At 34.3% G+C, this 16,184-nt stretch overlaps 1 protein-coding gene and 1 pseudogene across 2 annotated transcripts in view; both read left to right on the top strand.

Annotated features, from left to right (window-relative positions):
* Nucleotides 1-16,184, top strand: part of KCNQ5 (potassium voltage-gated channel subfamily Q member 5) — a 447,247-nt gene that overhangs the window by 236,078 nt on the left and 194,985 nt on the right. The gene's annotated exons all lie outside the window — the stretch shown is intronic.
* LOC118604999 lies at nt 12,715-12,833 on the top strand (annotated as a pseudogene).

Genomic DNA, 16,184 nt, shown 5'->3' on the forward strand with positions numbered 1-16,184 from the left:
AACAAGCTCAAGTAAACAAGTAGTAAATACTGAAAAGCTGTATGAAGTTCAGAAAAGATTCATGGAGAATGGAGCTAGAAACCAGGAAAACTTTCAGGACTGAAATGCTTTCTCGTCTTGTCTAGTCTCATCTCATCTTGCCTTCCCTTCCTTTCTCTTCCCTGGCTTCCTTTCCCTTCTATTCTCTCCCTCTGAGTTTCTCATCTCTTCTTTTCTTAGAACGGCTGTTTCGTCCTTCTCTCCATAAACAGGCTTCTGCTTCCTCACTGTTTTGGTTCTCATAACTTTAGTTGGCACATGACTTTGCTCTGTCTTGAGTCTGATTTTGGCCCTAATTCTATATGACCTTTTCCCAAATGGCTTGAATATCCATGGCTATTCAGTGGACTAGTTAGTTGGCGCTCTATCAGGTTTTTGCTTCTGGTCTAGTAATCTGCAGCTAAAAGAAGAAGGAACAGGCACAAAATATTTATGAGGTCACCTAGACCTGTTCATTCAGCAGGCTCTAAGGGCCAAAACAGCTCTTATGGAAGGAGGTATGGGTGAGACAGAAACCCCAAAACATAACTCTTACATCCCACTGCTGTGTTTAGTTTACAACGATGGTACTGATATAAACCATAAAAATAATAACTAGCATTTGTTGAGTAATTGAGTGCTACCTATATGTCAGGTGCTTCTCTAAATACTTTTTGGTCATTCATTCGTTTTGTTCTCATGACAAACCTATGAGGTAGATATGATTATTTTTCCCATTTTATAGGTGAAGAAGCAGAGAAGCAGAAAAGTTAAGTTTCCCAAAGCCAGCAGCTAATAAGTTATGAAACCAGGATTAAAAACTAGCCATCTGATTCAGTCTTTGCTCTTAGTTACTCTACCGAACTTCCTCTCTGCAAAAGAAACACACACACACACACACACACACACACACACACACACACACACTTTAGACAAATGCCTAGATATTGCAAACTATCTTGAATGGGTTGATCTTTCAGACAAAGCATTAGCCAATATTAAAGGAAACCTGCCTATGGTTATAGATCAATCATGTAGCTGTGTCAGAATTTCCATGCTCATGATGGATGTGTTCTATGTGAGTTCACTAGGAATTTCCAGCACTAAGAGCACACCTATTTCTTGGAGCCCAAGAGCTTACAGCCCAGGGACTATTCAGCACAATCCCCATCGGGTCCCAACTGCTCACTGAAGCTGTCTTGTAGCAGCACTGCCTCCACCTCCACCTCTTCAAGAGGGTGATCTTGCCTCCCTCCTCCCCTCCCAGTCTGCCTGTCTGCCTGTGTGAGGATCTGGGTCTCTCTTCTTCACTGAAAGAATAGCTTGATCCCTTTGAATATAATGGAGCATTCTGAACCAGAGTGTGGAAATCCATAGCCAAGCCCACCTGTGACCTTATACAGATCACTTATATTCTCCCTAACTTGTTCTCTTATTAATAGGGTGGCCATTAGAGCTACTTCCTGAAGATTCATGCCACTCAAATGTTATTTCAGAATCAGGAAACTCTAACCTTTAACATTTTCCTGACATTTATTTCAGCGAAGACAAAGACGATGTTCTTTTCTTTTTATCTTCTACATTTTTGCTCAGAATAATGTTAATGGTTCCAATTCTTTACCCAATTCCAGTCTGTCTTTTAGAAATATTTTTCTTACTAAATCTTAGTCAGTCCTTTTTATATTTATAGTTAGTCTAATTTTTTTTAAATATAGTGGTTTTGCTACACACTAAAATTTGGCTAGATCAGCTATCTGTTTTAAACAACGGTTAAATATATAAACAAAGATGCGGAAACAGGAACACACATAGCAAGTTTAGAGAGTGGTGTGAAGGTTGATTGGGCTCAACAGCACGTTAAGGGCAAGAAAAGAGTGGGAGATGACCCACGAGCATTTCTGGAAAACCCAAATGTGAAATGAGTGGCAAAGAATGAAACAGTAGAACCAAGAATATCAGGGTTTGAGCCCTGGCTCAATTAGTGTGAAGGAGGAGTTCATTCAGTAGTTCCAAGAACCTGAGGGAGACGCTGCAACTAGAGCCTTGCGGGCAGAGGGTGAAAGTGACAGAACCTTGCATAGAACCTTGTAAGCTGAGGCAGAAGCTCTGCATTTTATATAAAATGTCACGAGAAGCCGTGTAAGAGTTTCACATTTAGATGCTTAGATGTGTGGTCCAGTTAATGTTGTATAAACGTTACTCTGTCTATCTTTGTGAAAACAGTCTTAGAAAGGCAAGAAAAATATCAGTGGACCTAAAGAGGCTGCATCTGGACAATAAGGTGGACCCAGGAAGGGTCTTCTGCAGGCGGAAGGTGGAGATTGAGAACAGAGAGTGCCTGCTTCCTCGTTATTTTGCCTTCAGGGATCCACCTTCATCACTCCATTAACTGCCAGAGAGGATGATAAATTGCTCCGCCCTACAGAATTTTATTGGTTTGGGACACAGAACTCGGTAGAAAAAGATTAATTAATATTACTGCTGCAAGAAATTATCAGTTCATGAAAAACTGCTCTGTATTAAAAACTAACATGCTTATTTTGTTTATGGAAAACATCTGTCCACAGGGTCTGCTGAGGTATCATTTCCTTCCACTTCCCTCCTTTCTCTTTTGCATTGTATTCTGGTTTCTGGGAGTCAGTATATTTTTAACTATACTTATTACTTCTAATCATGTAGTTACTTACGTAAGCAATGGTACCTAATGACTCCCTAAGCCTCAAATTATATTAAAAGACGATGAGCAATATCTAAGGGGTGCCAACAACCCTAACGTTCCTCAGCATTTCCAATATAATTCTTTGGGAAGGAGGGGACACCTCTAATTGTGAACATTTGAAATCTTCATATAACATTTTTAAGGGAAATGTAAGACTTGTATTTTTATTTAAAATATGTAAGGACAAATGAAGTGCTCCAACAAGTTTCTTATTCCCATGACAACTTCTTATCTTTTAAGTTCAACAAATCATTTTTACTACTTGGTAAATATTTAGATAGAGTCGAGACTCAGGGGCTTCATTTAAAAAATAAAAACTGAAGACTCACAAAACATTGACACAAGGAATTAAGTTCTACAAAACTGGCTAACTTTGCTCTCACAGCGGGAAATTTTATAGTAGTTTCAGTAGTATTTAGTGGTTCTTTATTAGCCATGTGGAAATGCTAAAACTTTTACAACCCAGAATTCTGTAGTTTTAATATGTGGCAAATATCCCTGGATTAACTCCCACTGAGCTTCTCAAATATTTCAACTATGACAAGCTTAAATTTTTTTCAGAAAATATGACTTGTTCATATCTCATTTTAGAAAACTGTTTAATTTGTTTATACCACAAATCAGAGAAGCAAGTCATCTCTTATTTTATGATGACTTATTTTTTCATGTGTTCTCCCATGACTCTGAAGATACTAGAGATTTCTACAAATAAAGGTTTTTAGCCTAGTGTATATGATAGTGAGACTAACACAATAAGATTTCAAATAAATTCAGTGTCCCAAAATATGTAATCATTTTAGTCTAGAGAAAGGAGAAAATGAGATAGGGAAGGAAGGAGGGAAGAGAATCTGGCTAATTTCTTTCTATCAGAAAAGAAACTATTTAAAGACCATGATGTAAATAGTATAAATGCCAACTCAACCATATTCTGTACTTTTCTTTAATATTGCATACTTTATTGCTTTTATTAATTTAATTTTCTATCTAGGATTGCCTTGCATTTATCACTTTGTACTATTTTAATTAAGTATATTGATATTAATTTGCAGACACCTATAGGTGACCAATGCAAGTGATTTTCCTACTTATTTTTGCAAATGGTAATTCTGGACTCACAGATTTCCAGGCACTATTCCTGGTCACAATAGATATTCAACAAACAGTGGTTCCCATTCCTATACCTGAGACCTTTAAAGCATTAGAGGAAGAAAAAATACGACCCTTACAAAACTTAGTCCAGGAAATAAATACATGAAAAGGAGAAATAATTTAAAAATTATGTGTTAAAAAAATGTGTACTGCTTAGAACTCTTTAAGCAATAAAATTGTTTTTATCAAATCAGATAGATAAGGTTACCTTGAGAAGGAAATAAAACCTTTACGTTAATCTTTTTAACATGTGTCAAGGCCTTAGATACATAACAAATTACAAAATTCTTAGTTTGTGATATTCTTATTTAACTGGCTAAATCAGAAATGCAACTTTCCTTTTAGCCAGTTACACTGGGAAAATATTTTATTGGATACTCACTGAATTTAGGAAAGAAAACGTTCCAAAATATGGCCAAATATCCAATGATCTGAGAACTACTGTATATGCAATTGAAAGAACCCATTCCAAAAAAAAAAAAAAACTCTGAGAAATATTGGACATTCCACATAGTGCGCTTCATAATTGCTCTGTGGGTTGCATTTATATTAGTATCTTTTCTACATAGGAAGAATATTCACATTAAATAATTTTCTATTCATTTTTAAATATCTCATTCCATAAAATTTTGAAAAAAATCACTTAAATTAGTTTTAATATGAGAGACTGTAAATAGAAACCCCACATTTTAGGATCTGTGGTGGCATGAGAAATCTTCATTTTATTTTTAAATAAGCTTTAATTTAGAAAAAAAACAAAATAGATAGATAATATACATATAATTAGATTAGATATAGATAGATTTAGATATAGATAGATATAGATACAGATATAGATATAGATAAAATATACTCTAATATAGGTCTATATGTGTATCTGTGGAGAATAGTAATTCTTAGTCTAATCGCTATGGACATTGGACATTAGAATGAACTGTTAATACCCACAAAACAGTTCCTTTCTCTGCAGGTACCAATAAGCTTTTGATTTTTCACTCATGAATATCTTTACTCAATCAAACAACATTTATTAAACATTGTGTCAGGTAGTTCTCTAGGTGTTGTGGACATAGAGATAGAACTAAGACTTCATCAAAGACTTACAAAGCATCCTAAAGCTAGATTCCTATCATGGATCATGTCTATAGAACTGTGGGAGGGTCACGTGTATGTGAGTTTAGGAGGATAATTATGATTATATTATTAATCAGTTATATAAGTTGTATTTTAAAATTCTAGCCTCATAAACACTGACTCATAACTAAGGCTACTTAACTAGTTCAAAAGCCATGAGCAAGTCCCTTAACTCTTCAATGTACTGAGAAGTTTGAATTACAAAATGTGGTGCTGAAACTAAGATCCTTTCTTTATCTATTGAATGAACTGAGAGTGATCATTGATCAAAAGCTTCATTAATGGGGATAAGGATAGGAGAGATGAAAACTTGTGTCAGTTAACCAAAGGGAAGAGAAAATAAAGTTCAGTGGAATAAGACCAAATGGACAGCATGAACTCGCCATTCCTCCTCGGCCTCCCACAGGCACAAAAAGTGACTGCCAGAAAATGCACTTTCACTTGTCTGGGCACAAGTAATTATCTGGCATAGTCTCTTATTTATTCAAATTTACACTATATTAATTAAGAATTTTATCTTTTGGAATTGTAAAACCAACTCCATATGTTTCGTGAGATTTTGAATTGCAGAGTTGTCCATATACGAATCTTTGGTTGTGCCGAATGGAATATATAGAATACGTTAGACTGAAACAGAAATTTATCAGAAAATGGTCCAGGATAAGGATATGCAAAACCCAAAATATTAAAACTGTTCATTTTATCCAAGATTATTTAAACTGTATATAATTTGTTAAATATAATTGTTGGCAAAGTTAAAAAAAAAGATCATCAAGAAAAACATTTGGTAGGTGTTGATATTAGACACAGCCTTGTAACGGGAGATACCAAGAACAGGGACTACATTTTATTATTTTTTTATTTAGATTAAACCTATGTAATTTAACTTTTTTGCCAAAAGTGTTAGGAAGTTTGGTATAAGATTTGATGCATAGTCATAGTAACTAGTAGCTATTTGTTCTCGCTTCCTGTTTTTGATTTTTCTTATTCTATATTGAGTTCATTAGATGAAAGACTGTTTTTATAGCTATCTTAAATATCTTTACAGAGATAGTGTATAATAAAAAAATGTATCTTCATGTCATAGATTTGAACAGTTCTTCATCTAAAGTAGCAGCTTAACATGTATTTGACACATTAAGTATTAATTTATTGGTGGAGTCTTTCATTAAAAAGTAAGTAAAGAGAAAAAGATTAAATAATTTATTAAAAGTAATTCAAGTTTTTCTGCAAGGAGCAACTATGGTATGTTTTATAACCTTAAAACTTACAAAAGGAAGTTTTTCTTTAAATCTATAATATATCAGTTATTTCCGGAAAGACTGATTCTTGATTTGGCTTTTTCTGTACTGTAGCTAGTCTTGGTTTCTAAATCATCTTGAAAACAGAGCATTTGAGTTATGTGTGGCTAATTTTCTGAGGTCATTAAATAATGCAGTTAATCACCTTAGTTAAGACATATGGGCATTTTACCAAAAAAAAAAAAAAAAAAAAAAACCTGTGTCAATGGTCCTTGAAATAAGGTTAAATAAATCTAATTTATGTTAACTTTAATTAACCATATGCACTACTCCATAAAATGTTCATACATATGTTGCTTACATTAATTGCTTTCATAAGTTAATTTCCACAACACACATTGGCTTCAATTTATTTGAAACTTAACAAATGTTCACACCAGCTGTGGAAGTGATTGAAGGCAATAAATGAATAAACCATTGGTTTACTTGTTTAAATTAAATCTGCTATCTCAAGCTGTCCTGCGTTTTAATTCATTAGAAAAGACACTTGGGAAGTGATGATTGTGTAATTCCAATTTTAATCACTGTTCAGTCATACTTAGTCAAGTAATAGAGTCGTAAACCTTTGCATTTGTTTCCATCTTCTGCTCTCTTTAGTTAATTGAGTCATCATTGAGTGTGATTTACTTTTATTTTGGCAGAATTGATCTGTACTTTTATACAATCAGATATACACCTGGTCCTTATACAGAAATGCACAGACTATATCATGCCTGATGTCCTTTATGGCCACTTTTAATTGGATACTAAAGTTTGTGTTTAGAGAGATGATTCATACAGATGAATAACATTTTTTATGTAATATAACTCATCTTGTATTAAAACAAAAGTTTACTTTTATTTTTCTGAATCTGTGCCATATTGGCTAATATAGTGTGATAATATGGTACTACTAGACTATCTCATATTTTAAAAACTATATTTCTCTTGAATACTGTTTAAAGCAGTTTTATTAAGAATCAGATTTCAGGATGTCTGGTTAAAGGTAGTGGATTGAATTCATGCATTTCTGATCCATTTCTAAAATTCCAATAAAATGAGTATGAAGAGTTTTTAAAAAGATTCTAACTCACTAGAACACAGAAAATAAAATATTTTTAAAAAAATTAAAAATAAACACACACACACACACACACACACACACACACACACACAGAGAAGCACCCTAGAAAGCATATGGACAAGTAGGAACTGACTTACCAGAACCCAGAAAGTTAAAACGTAAGTCAGCAACTGGAAAAGCCAACAAGCCCCCTCATTTATATTGCAACCCAAAAGCTCAGGACTGTGACACTAGTCCCTCCCCAACTCCATACAATCAGGTAATTAACCCTCCCAAAAATGAGAGAGACTGCAGAGAGAGCTTCCAGATGGTGATTCTGGCACAGTTGAGGGAGGAATATTGCACTAAACACGGACAGGTAATAATATGGGTACACTCTCCTTGCCACACACAGACTCCCAAAACATCAACAAAAAGGATTACACACCCCAGGCACTGGAATAGCCTTCTCTGGGGAATTTCCATAGTCCAAAAACAACGATTTGACTCTAGACAAAGAGATGGGAAGTGGGGAGCAGTTCCTTAGTGAAAAGATCCAGCCAGCTCCCAGCCAGCTTTTAGGCTCCTCATTGAGAAGTCCAGCTGAGGATCGGGACTGCATGGTCTCAATAACCGAAACACTAAACATGGATCCTACCAAAACTATCTCCCATCTCTATCAGGAGAGTGAGAATTGAGGCACAGAAAATATGTGTGTGTGCCCATGTGTGCATGTGTGTGTGCATGTCTGTGTGTGTTTGTGTGTCTTTGTGTGTGTGGTGAGGGTGGCAGGAAAATGGGAAAGGGAGCTACAACCTCATCTTCCTGAAAGGAAGTCAATAGATAATGCCTGAATAACCAAGAAGCAGAGAAGAGGCATTTTATTTAGATTATTTTTTACATTAGAGTCAGATTGTGGGTAGAGAATGATGATTCTCAATGGCTCCCTGGTCTCAATAGCTTATTAGATACTTTATTAAATGATACAAAGATTCCTTTAAGGTGATCCTTAGGTTTTCAGGTTAGGCATATCATTAGCTGAGGAGGTCAATGACAAAATTTCATCTCGTATGGCCAAAATGAGATTTGGATATTTGAAAAATTAACAAAATTATCAGAGAACTGGAAGTAAACACACAAAATACATGGTATTTAAATGCCAGAGGTTTTGTACTTTTTTTTTTTTCATTATTTAGACTTAAAAGCAGTTAGCTTGGAAATAGGAAACTACATGACTCTCTCAATACATGTATCACTTTGATTTAAAAAAAACAATTTAATTAAGAAGTACAGATGATTAGTTATAAAATAGTCACAGGGATATAAAGTACAGCATAGGGAATATAGTCAATAATATTGTAATAACTATGTATAGTGTCATGTGGGTACTAGACTAATCAGGGAGATCACTTCATAAATTATATAAATATTTAACCACTCTGCTGTATACCTGAAACTAATATAAAATAATATTGACTATCAACTGTAATTGAAAAAAGAATATAATTATAAAAATAAAGAATAAAAATAATAAAAACCCTAAATTCAAAATTACAATAGATGCTTACATAGTTCTCATTTTAGAAAACAAACTTTATTGAATGTAAGAGACAGTTATTCTTTTTTTACCAATTTCCCAGAGCTTGTCCTATATAACTTATTCTCACATATATCTTCATGATGATTCGTCATCTTAAGATGTAGATAGTCCTGGGAATTATCATTTTTGGATGCCTCATCCGACATCATATCGAATACCTTAAAATGCATCTATATCTTGCATTAAATTTAAGTTATATGTGGTATAATATTTAAGAGGATTTTTATAATTTTTAAAGTATTACAGCTTCAAGGAATTCACTTTTCTTATGGTTTATTTGTTAGCATTATCAGCTTGTTTGTACTTTATATTACACTAAAACTACTTTTCGAAGTGCCCAGAAAACATTTTTTGAAAATTCTTATCAATTAATTTTTAACATTTTTCTTAACTAAGAATATAAACCTGTCAATTGACTATGATTGATATGAAATACTAATTAATTATATTGCTTTAAAAAGGTTTGAGCGTAAAAAAATGCAATGCCATTCTTGAGTAAACAATGTCAATAAAGCAGTAAGAAGGGAAAAAATCTGAACTTTTATAAACCAATATATTTTGGAGTATGTTAAATAAAAATTACCTTCAGAGGCTCAGATTGGAAAGAATTCTGAACAAAATTTACGATGTTAAGAATTTTAATAATTTAAGTTAAAAATCTTAATTAGATTAGGATTTACCTTGAGGTATTATGAAAAATATAAATGAGAGTCAAAAGGAGTGACAAGATTAAGCTTTCATATTTCATCTCTACATCTCTACATCAGATTATATTCTATCATCTGTTGAAAGATGAAACCTTTGCTTCCAGTCATGATTCTTTCAAGATGAGCATCCAGTCGGGGGAGAAAGTGGTAGGCAAGCAGCACCCTTATCCTTTTGGAGATTTGCGCCTTGCCTCTGACCACATTATGTTAGCTCAGTCTCTGCTATAAATACCAATTAATGATCTTCTGTCATCTGTCATAGGTAATTAATTCCACTTGATTATATCAAATTAGTTCTAATGAGCTGACCAGTACTTATTTTTCACTCCATAAGCCTAACTCTTGAGAGTTTTAAAATATACATAATTATGCAACGAAAATACAGGCTATGAATCAATTGGATTCCCTTCATATTACAAACTGTTTCTTTAAACTGATTATATTGAGATCAGGCATCTCCTCCTAATAATAACAGTAGCCATAAAAGATTTTACAGTTTACTTTTTCATTCATCATTACTATAAGCAAGTCATTGCTCTAATTTTTAGACAAGGTCCCTGATCTCATAGAATTTTTCTGGAAAGATGCAATACAAACAAGCTAACAAATAAGTGTAATTAAACAGGTAAACAAATAAATGTATAACATCTTTCATTAAAAAGGATAATTCCAGATAGCCATAAGTGCAATAAGGAATAAAACTAAGTGTTTTAGGAATAGGGAATGTCAGAAGACAGGATGTCCTCCTTTAGTTTGAGTGACTGTGCTTCTCTGAGGAGACAATGTTTGAAATGAAGATTGAATAACCCACTGAGCAAAGATCTGGGGACGGAGTATTTTATATAGAGACAGTAGAAAGGCCCTAAATAAATTATAGCAACCTATATATAGCAATGATGATGATGATGGTGGTGATGGTGATGACAATGATGGTGATAGTAATACATTCCTTTTGCAAATGAAACTCAAAAACTAAATATAATGCTCAGAGTCACATAATAGTAAACGATACAGTCCCCAAACCAAAATATTTAGTGACATGAGATTTAAAGTTAACCTACACTATCACCTTTTGGTTGATATATTAGAGATGCTCTTAAAGAACTGGCATGTCTTCACAGGAATCCCCTAACTTCAAGACTCCTTAGGTACTTCTTAACCTAAAGGAGTTTATCCTATGCTGAAGAACCCTAGACTCCAGCTTGATGACAAGCTGCTCTCCACCTTTTGTCTGACTTCTTATCATCTGCATAGCAGCTATATTATTTCATTCTACCAATCAATAGCATTGCCAACTCTGAAAAATTATTAAGCATCCCACTTCTTACCCTTGCAACGCTTATTTTGGTATTCCTAATGCCACTAAATCTTGAGTCCATTGGAACATTCAGCCCAGTGATCTCAATACTTTACACTACCCATTACCATCTCATGTGCTCACTTCCTTCTTTTAACTTGTATAAATTCCATGTATCTTCACTGTGACACTTCTTTGCAAACCCTTCTCAACAAAATTTCCACCTTGACTAAACTCGAATATTTGCCTTCTCCTGAGAAACTAAACTGCACTTGAGAAAATCACACACCATGCTGACTGGTCTCCCCCTTTAATTTCATGACCATTAGTCTCAAATGGGACTTCACACCCCTACAAAATGTTATTGCCCAACACTTAGGGACAGCAGCTTCAAACCTTCTCTCCTTTGCATGATTAGTCCTCCTCTCACTCTACCTCACAGCAGTGTTCCATGCAGATGACCACTCTCCTAAACTCTTCTCTTCATTGTGAGACTCAACACTCCCCTGGTTTTCTTCTCTCTCCTAAGAGAACCCTTCACAGCCTCTTTAGTGGCTTCTCTTCTCCAAACTACTTCTATACTTGGGATTGTTCCAGAACTCAGCATTGGGCATTCTTTATTTTTAAATTTCCCCTTAATGCCATATCTTCAAAATCTCATCTTTATGTTTATGAGATTCACAACCCTGAACTCTCCCTTGAACTTCAGGCTCACACAACTAGAAGGCTTTTGACATCTACATTAGTTTGTCTCAGACTCATCTTAAACTTAATATAGCCAAAAAAGAACTCTTGGTGTCATCCAAAATATATTATTCCTCTCTTAGTGATCCACGTCTCAGTAACTGGCACCTTTCACTCAGTTGCTTTTATCGACTATGAGCATTCCTGATTTGTCCCTCTTCCTTGCTCACATCCAGGCCCTCCTACTTCTAAAATATTTTAAGTCTGTCCATTTCTCTTTTTCTGTTACCTGGCTTCTCCCTCTACACTATTACAAGCTCCTAACTTTTTTTCCTGGGTTATTGCAACAGCTTGCTAACTATTGCCCCTGCCTCCACTGTTGTTCCCTATAATCCAAAATCCAAGCAACAGCCAGAAGAGCCTCTAAAAGTATAAATCAGATTATGACTCTTTTGCTTAAAATCCTCTTGACTTTCTTTTGCCCTTAAAATAAAATTTCAACTCCTGACATACCTGTAAGAAAATGCCTGATCTAGTCCATGACTATTTCTTCACATTTCTCTACCATTTTTCCTCTCCCTCACTCATTTCCGGCCACCTGATCTATCTCTTTCTCAAATAGAAGCTTGTTTCTCCCTCAGAGTCTTTGTACTTGCTGATCACTACACATGGTGCATCCTTCATGCCTTGCTTTTCTTAGAACTGCCTTCTCCAGATCTCAACTCAAATGTCCCCTCCATACAAAAGACTTCCCTTGACCATCATAGCTAAAATGCCTCCCCAGTCACTCTCTATCCCATTGCTCATTTTTATTTTCCTCATTGTACACGTCAGAAATTCTCATTTATTGATTTTGTTGTGCATGATTTGCCTCCCTATTAGAATATAATCTCCATGCACGCAGGCAGCTCATCCTACTTATTCTGGCTCTAGTCCCAGTGCACAGAACAGTGCCTGGTTCATAGCTGACACTCAGTAAATATTTATTGTAAAATTAATGAATGAATGAAAAATTAGACATTTCAACATTAACCTTAAATTTAACTCAAAAAACTGCACAAAGATCTATGACCATGCCACCCTGAACAAACTCGATCCCATCTGCTCTTGGAAGCTAAGGAGGATAGGGCCTAGTTAGTACTTGGATGGGAGACCACCTAGGAAGACCAGGTGCTGTAGGCATAAAAAATAAAAAATAAAGGATTATAAACTGACGAGGTCCTTGCAATCTGTGAGGGCAACCAAGGGTTGCCGCACCTAAAAAAACAAAAACAAAAACAAAAAAAGCAAAAAACAAAAAACAAAAAACAAAACTCTGCATGAGAGATTTCTCTAAATGAGGGAAGGTAGCATAAAATCAGATGTTGCATTAAAATGAGTCACACGTGAAGTTGTGTACTGATGGATTTATTGTTTTTCCAACCTCTTACAACTGATTTCAATTATAGCAAATATTCTGTTTTTTATTATTTTTATAAAATATATGAGATATATTTTATAGTTCAGTCATCTATATAATCTGGTTTTAAATTAAGAAACCTACTTAACTCATTAGAGTATAAATTCTATAGCAAATTTTTGGCTTTTATCGAAATTCCCTTCTTGCCTCTCTCTTCCTCAATTTAAATTTGCAATCATTATTCAATCTCTCTAATCCTTTAATTTGACTCCATCTTAACACTCCCATAATACAAATGGGTTTCTGTTGGCTTGTCTCTGTAGTTGCTCCACATTTTCAATTGTGCATTTTGCATAATTAGAATAGAGCAGTAGCTATAACTGTAACTGGGGCCGTAAGAGTCACCAGGGAGCTGAGAGTACATACAAAATAAGCTAACTCATAAAAACAACTATTCATATTGATGAATTATGCATATAAGCTGGGATTTTAATGGAGTAAAGTAAAATTTTATTGCAGTAGTTTATAATAATACTCCATAAAAAGGAATTATAGCTTTAGGTGCCCAGAAAAGCTCTCCATCCCCTCATTTTTTGGATACTTAAGGGCAATTGGACTTGAAGATCCTATGTGGTATTCTGTAAACCCAAGACAAATCCAGCTGCCAGCTGAAACCCAAATCATTTTGGGCAAAGAACTATGTCCTGCTTTGCTTGAACCAGCAAGAATCTGCCCTGAGGGACAGGATAACAAACCATAGGCATGTGCCAACCTGAACCACTTTTAAAGGAAGGGTATGCTTATTTTTGCCACAGATTCATACATCTGTAAAATATGGCACACAGGAAAATCAAAAGAATTTTGATTGAGTTAAAGTATATTTTAATGAAAAGTATTTTCCTGTTCTTTTGTACACTTTTTAATAATCATTTTCCATATCACTTTGAGTATGTAAAAGTTATACCTCCTCACCAAAAATGAAGGTCAGAGTTGAACTACCACCCACACAAAGGGAACTTTAGGGGGACTGCATGCTCTTGAATTAACCAAATAACAGGAGAAATATGTGTTTTAAGAAACCTTGAATAAATTCCTCAGTTCTCCATGTCATCTTGCATTCGTAAACTTCATATTAAAGTAAAATAATGTATTATACTATATCAAATAAACTCAGGGTTAAACATAGTGAGAGTTTTTATTTTAAACTCTAAGTAAAATTCCAAATATGTTTACATAGATCACAGTTTTCTCAAAATTCTGTTGCCTTTATTTGACCACAACAGAGTGAATACTGCTATGCTATGTCATAAAAAGGTATAGCTTTGTCACTTGAAGTTGGGTGATATGAGCATATTATTTATGCTCTCTAGGTCTATTTTTTTTTCATCATCTAGCCCTGACCCTTCACAAGTTGTTCTGATAAAGTATGATTCCATATTATAGCACTTGTATATACACAAAACGTCAAATACTGTTAGCAGAAAGTGTTGTGCCCCTAATATCAAATTAATTAATTTATTTATTAATTAGTAAGTTAATTAAGGCATTGAGCAAACTTTTATTGAGTACCAACTAGGTGCCCAACATCTTCCAAGGTCCTGGGCTTCTAAAGTAAATAGGACAGAAAAATTAAATAAATGGGATTACATCAAACTAAAAAAGTTTTGTACAACAAAAGAAACCATAAACAAAACAAAAAGACAATCGACTGTTTGGGAGAAGATATTCACTAATGACACATCTGATAAGGGGTTAATATCCAAAATTTATAGAGAATTTATACAACTCAACAACAAAAAAACGATCTAATTTAAAAATGGGCAGAAGACCTGAACAGATACTTCTCCAACGAGAAAATACAGATGGCTAATAGACATATGAAAAGATACTCAAGGTCACTAATCATCAGAGAAATGCAAATTAAAACCACAATGAGATATCACCTCACACCTGTCAGAATGGCTATCATCAATAAATCAAAAAACAGCAGGTGTTGGCGAGGATGTGGAGAAAAGGGAACTCTCATATATTGTTGGTGGGATTGCAAATTGCTACAGCCACTATGGAAAACAGTATGGGGGTTCCTCAAAAAATTGAAAAATGGATATACCTTTTGAGCCAGCAATTGCACTTCTAGTTATTTATCCAAAGAAAACCAAAGCAATAATTCATAAAGATCTATGCACTCCAATATTCATGGAAGCACAATTTACAATAGTCAAGATATGGAAGCAAACTAAATGCCCATCAACAGATAATCGGATAAAGAAATTATGGTTCATAATTGGTGGAATATTATTCAACCATTATAAAAAAATGAAATCCTACCATTTGCAACGACACGGATGGACAGAGAAAGATAGGCACCATATGATTTCATTTATATGCAGTATGTAAGGAACAAAAAGAACAAACTAATCAAAAACAGACTCACAAATATAGTGGACAATTTGGTGATGGACAGAGGGGAGGGGGGTTGGGGGCTGGGAAAATGGGGTGTAGGGTTAAAGTACAAATTAGTAGTTGATAGTTGGGCACGGGGAGCATGGAAGAGGGAATGCAGTTAGCAGTAATATGATGACTAAGTGGAGGGCCAGGGAAAGGAGGGAACAATTGGGGGGATCATTTTATGAATATTATAGATGTCTAATATACTGTATACTTGAAACTGATTTAAATAATAAATGAATTAGTTTAACTTTAACCTAATTTAAATAAATAAATTTATTTTTTAAGTGGTTATAGAGAATATAGGAAGGTAGTAATAAAATAAGAGTAAAAATAAATGGCAAAATAAAATATAAAATAAAAGAAGAGTAAATATGTAAAAAAGTAAATAGGACAAAAAAGTCGGTTAGTGGTTGCTTAGGACTGGGGTGAGAAAGGAAGTGAAAGCAAAGAAGCATGAAGTTTCTATTTGACATGATAGAAATTATCTAAAATAAGATTGCGATCATGATTGCGCAGTTCTGTAAATTTACTAATAATTATAGAATTGTACATTTAAAATGAGTGAATTTTAAGATATGTATATTATATACATCAGTAAAAAATAAATGAGACATAGTCTCTATCCTTAAGAATCTTAGAGCCTAATGAGGAAAACTGACATATAAACAAAAAAAATGCTACAA

This window comes from Rousettus aegyptiacus, unplaced genomic scaffold, assembly GCF_014176215.1.
Source record: "Rousettus aegyptiacus isolate mRouAeg1 unplaced genomic scaffold, mRouAeg1.p scaffold_m13_p_1, whole genome shotgun sequence".
Lineage (NCBI taxonomy): Eukaryota > Metazoa > Chordata > Mammalia > Chiroptera > Pteropodidae > Rousettus > Rousettus aegyptiacus.